This window comes from Miscanthus floridulus, chromosome 15, assembly GCF_019320115.1.
Source record: "Miscanthus floridulus cultivar M001 chromosome 15, ASM1932011v1, whole genome shotgun sequence".
Classification (NCBI taxonomy): Eukaryota; Viridiplantae; Streptophyta; class Magnoliopsida; order Poales; family Poaceae; genus Miscanthus; species Miscanthus floridulus.
The window spans coordinates 66776554-66786194 of NC_089594.1; positions in this window are offsets into that span (position 1 = coordinate 66776554).

Consider the following 9641-nt stretch of genomic DNA (forward strand, 5'->3'; position numbering starts at 1 on the left):
CCACAATCGGAAGCTACCAACCGAGCTATCAAGTAGGTTACTAGCTGGGACACGACGAGTGGTAAAATACTAGTGAAGGTTTTGTAGCTTCAAACTAGGGCCCTGTTCGCTTGTCTTATAATTCATATTTTTTGGCTTGTTTTTTCAACCGGAACAGTATTTTTCTCTCATAACAAATCAGTCAGAACAATATTTCAGCTTCACCGAAGCGAACGGGGCTGTAGATGAGTAACAACAAGGTTAGCTAGAATGTGCGCGTCAAGTCGTGACGTTTATGGGGTCGGGTTCCACTAGTCAGGACACGACATGAGTGGTACAATATATTGTAAATGTTTTTTTAGCTTCAAATTAAATGAGTCACAACGAATCAAAGAACAGACTAGTAAAGAGTGGAAGTAAGACACCTTACACACTCGTCCCAGCGTTTTGTTCTGATTTTTGTGTCTGTATTTTTTTATTTATATAAAAATGTCGAAACAAAGAATAAAAACAACCATGATAGGTCTTTGAACCTTTGGTCCTTTCCTACAAAATAAAGATTCTATCATTAAGTTGTGATGCGGTTTTAATTAAGGACAAAACTTATGTAAATTAGAATCTAGTTCAATAGATGGTCCAACTAATCAAACCGTGAACTAATGTTAAACAATATATTGTCCACTTCAATCTAAACAAATGCACCTCCAAGTTTATGCATGCAACTATGCAATCCCTGATGAAAGGCTGCCAAGTGAAAAATAGAGAAAGGTCTCTGTGACAAACCAATACTTATGGTATCGGCAACTGAAACATTACCTTCCTGTGCATTCACCGGACTGTGAAACAAAGCCTTTTGAGAACTCTAAAAAAAAATACACTAGTGCAAAACTCTAGTGCAATCACCGTTCCTTCGGTGAAAATTTCATTGATGGAACACTCGAATTCCGATCCAAGTGTTCTCACTGAAATATCATCAGAGAGGTACTGACGGGACCTTCCTGACTCCTGTGAGTATGCTTTTTTTGTATTTTCAGCAGACATTTTCATTCGGGTTTCAATTATCATGATATTTGATTTATTGGAAAGACTACGGTACACAGAGCTCTACAACAAGCTCAATTAATTCCACTATTTGTCCGAGCTTTGAAGGCTTTACTTTCTTGATTATTACTTGGGGTCTTCATTTCATCTTTTCATCGTGTTTGCTCATCTAAGTTTAAACTGAAGGCCGTCGAGCCCCTCATGTTCACATGGCACTATGGCAGGGGCATGCATTCTTTGTCAGGGAGCCGTGCAGTAGTGAGGCTCCCGACGAGCTCATCCAGGTCATTAGGCGATTTCTGCACGATTATCGAAGTTATGGAAACAGACGTAACTTCAGTTTGTTCGGTTGGCTGGTTCGTATCGTTGCTGATTCGTGAAGAAATACTGCTGGCTGGTTTGTGTGAGAGAAAAATACTGTTACGGCTGGAAATTTACGATCGTTTACGACAAGCTACAGCCAAACGAACAGGCTGAAGGTGTGTCGTGTGATTCAGTATTAAGAGTTTTCAGAAGAAATAAATCGAACAGATTGACGCATCAACAGGCTTGAAAGATTTGTCCATCTGAAAATTATCAAATGTAGTTGTTGTTCAGGCATATGTAGGTGTCAAGTGATACTCTCATGTACATGTGTACTAGTTTGGATAACTAACTGCTAAACTCTTTATATCAAGATTTAGTATGCACACGTGCAGGAATCGGCTCGAGCAACTCACAAGTATGAATTTATACACTAATGGCCGTGATCAGGCGCACAAGGCGCAGTTGTGGATGACGGACGACTGTGGCCGACTCGACCAAACCTCGAACGACGGATAGTGGGAAGCAACTGAGATCGAAAAAGAAATTGCGGTCATATCACTTTCTCTTTCTATGTATACACCTTGATTCATTCGTCAACTTTTAACTTGGCGTACGTATGAGCTGGCGTCTTTTTTTTTTTTTTTTTTTTTCTATATATCGTGACGGAGGTACAACGTCAATAAACCCTGACAAATCATATGGCGCGAGCTCTCATAACGCGCTAATCATGTGCGACCGTCCTTATCCATGCCTAATAGAATGTCGTAGCTTTCGGATCCACATTGACATTGTTTAGACTGGCCTGATCCAACACATTGTGGGGTGTGGACCGGGGGGCATGAGCCCCTCTACCACCACTAACAATAAAGGCTAATACCTGGCTGCCAGACCCAACTCACATCCTTTCTTTTTCCCAGCCCAATACTTGCGTGGACGCTCCTAGCCCCTGGCTGCTCCCTGTTAGAAAATAGAGAACGAGAGAGATCGAGTGATGCAAATGAGTCTTCGTTATATTTCTAATGAACAGTGTGTACATATATACACAGGGCCCATGTGGACGGTTACAAGATGAAAGAGAGAGGGGGTGAAAAGACACCACTTGGAATAATTCCTAATTGAGCACTAAATAATAATTCGCAACACCCCCTTAATCAATTAGCTCCTTGTAGTCTTTACTGTTCATCTATTATGCATCTCTATGAATCTTTGGAAAACCCTGTGGGAAAAACCAAAGTAATACTGGTATATCAGGCAAAACTCCTTAAAATCCAGTGGGAAAAATAAGAAGAAACACCATGATATACAATCACCAATGTTATTAAACCCCTTGAGTTAAACCTAAAGCCTTAGTCTAAAAACACCTTGACCATATGGTTAATATGCGTCAAATATCATCTTAAAAAAACTTGGTGGGAAAAAATAGATGATATAGCATATACCATTGTGTTGACATTGCCTCATCAAACACTTTATATGAGAAACCTCAAAAAGGAAAACTCACGTAAAGAAAAGAGTACAATACATTTTACGTTCCAATATCATCCATAAAAAACCCCTGTGAGAAAAAATGGATGATATGACATAATCTTGTGTTGATATTGCATCATTAAAAACTTTATATGAGAAACCCCAAGGGAAAACTCATATAAAGAAAAGAGTGCAATATAATGTTTGCAACAACTTATTAATCAGAGAGACTCTCCCCCTGATACTAGCAAACCTCGAAGTAAATTCATACCAATGCACTCAACATATAAGAAATGTGGAGTATGGTAGATTCTGTGAATATCTCCGCAAGATTATCATAGGACTTAGTTTGCAAATGTTCATATGCCCATATCACCTATGAAATAGAACCATCTTAGTGCAAAATATTGCATTAAGTATAACTTGTCTCCATCTACACAACACAAGTTGCATTACCTTTATAGATAATTACCATTGGTTCATAGAATCAACACCGCATAACTTTAGTATGTGATATATCATTCTGTCGAGCTATACACATTCATGTGAAGCCTTGTACAATACAATGTCAGAATGATTAATGGAATTGACCATTAAATTTCTATTTAAAGAACAAAATGGTCTTTCCATATTCATGTAAAGCCTATTTCAATGATCTGAAATTTAGTGATCTTATAGATAACCAGAATCATTATATCCACATAATCAGATCATGGATTACACCAAGACCACATGTGCTATTTAAGATATCAAAAGATATTCTTAACTTCAACCCACCAACATTTGGTAGGAGTAGCGCTGCTACTAGATAGCAAATCATTGCAAAAAATAATATTGGCCAGAAACTTTTGCAAGATTTATTAGTGCATAAATAGCACAGAGATAATAGACCACATATCCCAATAACTCATCTCAGTCGCTATAGCATAAAACAATCTTCCTCTATCATGTGGTAGAACAACCATAGGATACTTTCATATTGAATCACTCAATATGATCTGAATATAGATAGGTTTTGTACAAAGTTCTGAGAGAAGATGCTTGGATCATAAACACAAAATGGAATTTTAGTTTCGTCCGTATCTTCCATCTCAAACTCCATCTTTAGATTACAACGTGCTATTAACATGTGTTCATCACTAATGATGTCAAGATTATTGACTATCATATAACACTATGAAATCTAATTAAGGACTTCAAAATGAACACCACGTGTAATCAATCTCGTATCCCTCAGTTTAAGGAATACACACAAAGTCAATTGTACCAAATTCGACTTAACTGCTTTAAGCCATATATTGACTAAAGTAATACACAATATTGTTGCGATTTTATGTATGAGAGTTGAGTATGTGAACTCCTTCCTGGAAACTTCACAAATACACCAAATCATGTGATCATATAAATATATGCAATTACTACATCTATCAATTATCAACTAAAAGATATATGCTTTTGTACTGCCAATCAAAAGATAGTATCAGAAATTTATAACTTACTATGGAGAATAATTTGCATTGAAAATCAATGCATGGGCTTTGCGTAAACCCCTTGTGCTACTAGTCTTGCTTTGATCTCACCACCACATTGTTCTCAATCCATTTTAGAACGAAAACACTTTTGTATCCACAGTAAAGGTACCATGAGGTGTTGGCATCACAACCCAAAACACCTCTTTTCTAGTGAGCAAGACTATCTCTGCATATATTACATCACTCAACAAGTTCCAGTAAGAGTGAGCAAAGCACTCTGCCATGGTCTTATTGACTGGATGACTTGGAATGTTGTATATAGTTTATTTAGAGAAGTACATGTCTGTGGCAGAACTGCCCAAAATAACGCACTTACGGAGGTGCTCGTCTTCCATCAGACACTAAGCACCCTGAAAGCAAGCTACAATGGGCGGGTTCCGTCGGACACACCCCAAGAGAAAGCTCGAAAGGTCCATATTTTCCTCCAAGGATCCAATAATAAGAATGAGTTACAATACTTAATCCATTTCATACATCCAGAGTTCTTAGAAATATATTATTACAGTTCTAAATTCAGAGTGTGGAATATTAAACAGTGGAATGAAAATACACATCTAGAGGAAACGAACAAGGATCCGTCTGTGCCCACCAGAAGAATCCTTCACACAACGGCTACTCCTCAAGCATTACCTGCAACAGGGGTAAATAAACCCTGAGTACATAATGTACTCGCAAGACTTATCCGATTAAAGGGAGTAGTTTCCCAACTCCAAGGAATATGCAAAGCTTTATGATTTGCTGGTTTCCTTTTTGCAGAAAGCAATACTAAGAGTGAGTCCTTATTTATGTTATTCTTAGCAGCCATGATTAATTTATTATCTAGACATTCTATGTCAGCACATATTCTACTTTCAAGCAAGAGTTGAGCAATCAGTTCCATTTCACCACCTTCCATCTTTCAGTTCTTACTACGGTGCTAAACCGTAGACAAGCCATACTGGATTGCCTAACGATTCACGAATCAATGTCCCTAGCTGGGTACCCTGAAAACACATGCCTCGCTTGAACCCTAGGCACAAGCAGGACCAACCCATCACACTCCTGTCATGGGGTTCAGGTCCTCGTCCAAACTTGGACTCCAAGCTCCCGCTCCTAAGTCCCAGACTTAGTGTGGTGCAAGGATCTCCACCATCTCCGCCTCCAATCAGTCAGTCCAAAAAGAGCTGGAACCCATAACAAGAGAGCAACAAGTCTTCCCTATGCCCATACCCAAGTATGTGCTCGGGATAATAAATCTATGACTTGTCCAGAGACTTATGCAACGGCCGGTCCTTAACCAAGACAGATGGGGAAAACATATAACCAAGCTATGTCCTGTTGGCCGTAGGACACAACCTCTTACACCCACCAATACCCAAACTATATCCCTACCCGGTCTCCATTTTCCTTTCCACCATTTTATCATAAGTAATCATAATTTTCACCTATTATGAATAACGGCAGGTTACTCACGCTACCGACACCCTGAGCATAGCAGCTACTCGACCTATACTAGTAGGACTCATAGGTAAGTATATCTATGTATTTAGTTTTCATAAAATACCTATAACGTAAATGCACATCATATATATATATATATTCAGTAATCATTCAAAAATAGGGGTTATGCACCGAGGCTTGCCTTGGGCAGGCGGTGGGTCAACAAAGTCAGCAACGAATGGCTCTAGGGCTCCCTCCTATATGAGGACCTCCTCCTCGTACTCCTCAACAATCTTCTCATAGTCCTGTTCGTCCGTAGGCATGAACTCTACCAACTCATAATCTACATGCATGAAATGATGATGCAATACTTAGTAATATGACAATAGCAACTCTTAAAATACGAATACATCCATCAAGCTACGAAGCTAGTCCTACGTGCTAAGTTACCTACTGTTACCCCTAACAAATATGAAGCATGACATATATTAACTTAGCAACTAAAGGTATTCTTACTCTTAATACTGATTTACTCTATATATGATAAAACAAGGAGTACTAGCTATTCTATTTATCTACCTACTCTAGGGCTATAAAAATTACAGTAAGTACATAATAATCTAATGAACCTACTATGAAAATTTCATGACCAAAGCTATCATCAATTTGCCACAAAAATTCCTACAAATATTGAGCTAAATAATACTAAGCTTTCTACATTGAATTTATGAACCTATCATTATCATAGCTAACTGTAAACTAACTACACCAATAGATAGATAGCATTTTTATGAACCTAACAAATTTTGTTTCACTATTTTTTGGGCACCTACATAATTTACTATAATTTTACAAAGATCAGTTCAAAACTAAATTGAATAAACCTTTACTAATTCACTGGAAAATAAAAAACTAAATCTACCCCGCGTAGCCCAAAACGCAAGTGGCTCGGCCCACTCTAGCGCAACGCGCGCGCGTGCACGCGACGCACCGGTGCGGCCCAATGCGGCTCGGCCCATGAAGGGAAGACCCGCGCGCACCAACGTTTATGCAAAAGAGCCCTTGGCTTTCAATCAAATGGACCCGCAGTCCTTTCTACTTTTTCCCTCTCTCACTGATGCTCTCACTAACCCTCCTGGCTTGCTTCGAATTCACATTTCAATGTCCTTGGCCAGAACTTAACAGAGGCCACAGCCCCTCTAGCCTAACGTCGGCGAGCACGGACCTCCTCGGCCTCAACCATCACCTCCCTAGCACTCTATGAGCGAAGCACAACCGATCGAGGTATCAAACACTACAAATGGTGCAGCGCGTAGATGTGGCCATGCGCTGCGGCAGGGGCTGGCCATGGCAACACTGGCGCTAGCAAAATCACCTAGCCCAATGCCTGTACTGCTACCCTTTATCCATCTATAGACTACGGGCAACAAGATACAAGCCCTATTGGAACTGCTACTACACCCAACCGTGCTGGCCATGGGAACAACATCCAATCTAGTTCGCCGGTGGCAGCGAACGTGTCCTGGATGACCTAGACCCCAACTGGCTCAACCACATACCCTAGGAGCAGGAGGGCCTCACCAAAGACATGCAGGGTAGACTGGATGCGGTCATGAGGCTCGGTAAGGTGGTTGACCACATGCGTAAGAGTGCTCCAGTTCACCACAAGCGCGGCAACGGTGTCCCCGGTGACCTGCCTACTCCACCGACGAAACTGCTACACGGGTGAGGCAACCAAGCTAATATGACACAAAAGCACTGCCTCAATAAAACAACAGAGCACGGAGCGATGCCTTGGCTGAGCACCTGCCTTGATGGCCATGGCGGACCGCCACGAGGAAAATGCCTCGCATTACCTCACAGGAGGATGGAAGCTCACCGTGATGACTCCAATTGCGGGCTAACTAACATGGCTAGTTGGGTGCCACGGTAATTAGAAGGAGGTGGACTATGCAATGCCAATTTGAGGGACGACTTAGCTTCGGTCCTATGGTGACCAGAGGTGGGGGAAAACTTAATTTGAAGACATATGCTCTACGACAGCAGCAGTGGCAAGCTTGGTGTGAAGCTAGACTCCAAATCAACCTCTAGACGTGCGCAATTACAAAGGATGGGGCCAGCTCTACGGTTTGGCCTTGGCGTGGCTTGGCCGGACGGCGCGACGCCATTCAAGGCGACATGATGGGGAGCGTGGCATGGCGTAGTCACTAATTGGGGGAGGACGGCAGTGCAACGGGTGATGGCTCTATGTGCGTGTATGAGACTGGCATGACGACATGCAACCACAATGGCTTGACTCACAAGACGACGGCGGTTCGACCCTACGTGCATAGTGGACGGGATGGGCTGGCATATGGTGGTGTGGGCGCGATTCTGATTTAGGCTCAGAGCGTGGAGTCACATTGGGCGTGGACATGATGGCGAAGGTAGGGCACAAACCCATGCATGTGCAGCATGAATGGTCAGCAGCAGTAGTGACCGTGAGAGTGGCGGTCGAAGCACAGCGTGAACGGGGGCACAGCTCGACACGACGACGATGGCGAGCAGAGTGGCTCTGGCAGATGTGACAGTGGTGGTGAGCAAAGTGGCTAGGCTCACTAGGCCTCAGCATGCGCGTGTACAGAGTCGCGTGCCAGGGTGCCGCAACGGTGGTGCGGCCTGGGCGGCGTTGCGCGTTTCTTGCGGCAACACCGGCCAAGTCACAGTGACCGCGGCCAGACGTAGCAACTGTTCGGAAACGTGTCTTGCATGCTTTTTAAAGCGTCCCAAAAACCCATCTCAATGCTTCAATTGCTAAACCAACTATTTAACACTTGAGATGGCATGTTAGGCCACTAAAACAAGCCCTAAGACCATACCACTACCGAACCCGATTCTCATATAAAAATTCCCAAACTTAGCCTCGTCACACCATTTTCTAACTTAAGAAATTTGGTTAAGTCTCGCTCGAATTTGCATCAACTTTGATTTCCAAGCTACCAACCATGCTAGCTAGTGAATTCCTTTAGCGATCGTAGGCATTTCATCATCACCTATGAAGTTTATACTACAAACTTTATTAAAGTTTCATCTATGCGTTCTATAGCATTTTTGTTCAATAAAAATTCGTTTAGAACTCTAAGCGATATAACGATGTAGGGACCATGACGCCTAAGAGGGGGGGGGGTGAATTAGGCAACTTAAAACTCTAACTCTAAACTATGGCCTCTTTTTCTAACCTTAGCAAAACCTATGCAAAAGATAAACTATCTAAATGTGCAACTACGGTTTAGCTAATGTGTTGCTATCTCTACTGCAAAAGGAGTAATACAATCAATGTAAATGCGGAAGCTAAAGAGCAAGGTAGAGATATGCAAACTCCCATCGACGACTCTGGTATTTTTACCAAGGTATCGAGAAGCACGCAAGCTTCCCCCTAGTCCTCGTTGGAGTCCCTCGCAAGGAATCCCTCGCAAGGGCCAAGCCCTAGTCAGGTAACTCCATGGATAGCCTTGGCCTTTCCCACGCGCAAGTGGGTCTCTAATGTGCCTTTCAGTAAACCTCTCCGGATGCTCCCCGCCGTCTTCACTATCAAGCTTCTGGTCAAAACACTGCGGGCCTTATTCCCTCTGATACATGGTGGCGACCACACCACAAACGGGGTTGGTGTGATCTCGCAAGACTACAAGCCCCTCGATGTACAATAATGGTGCACGCAAGCACCGAGTGGTAAGAGGTTTGCAAACCTCACTAAACACTAGACCTAAACCTAGAGCAAGCGCATAAGCGGTGGTCTAATCAATCTAAGCACTTCTCAAAGTACCTACGCTAATCACCTAATGAATCACTAAGCACTATGCAAGTAGAGATCACTAAAATGGTGTATCAACACCCTTAATATGTTTCCTCAGCTCCACA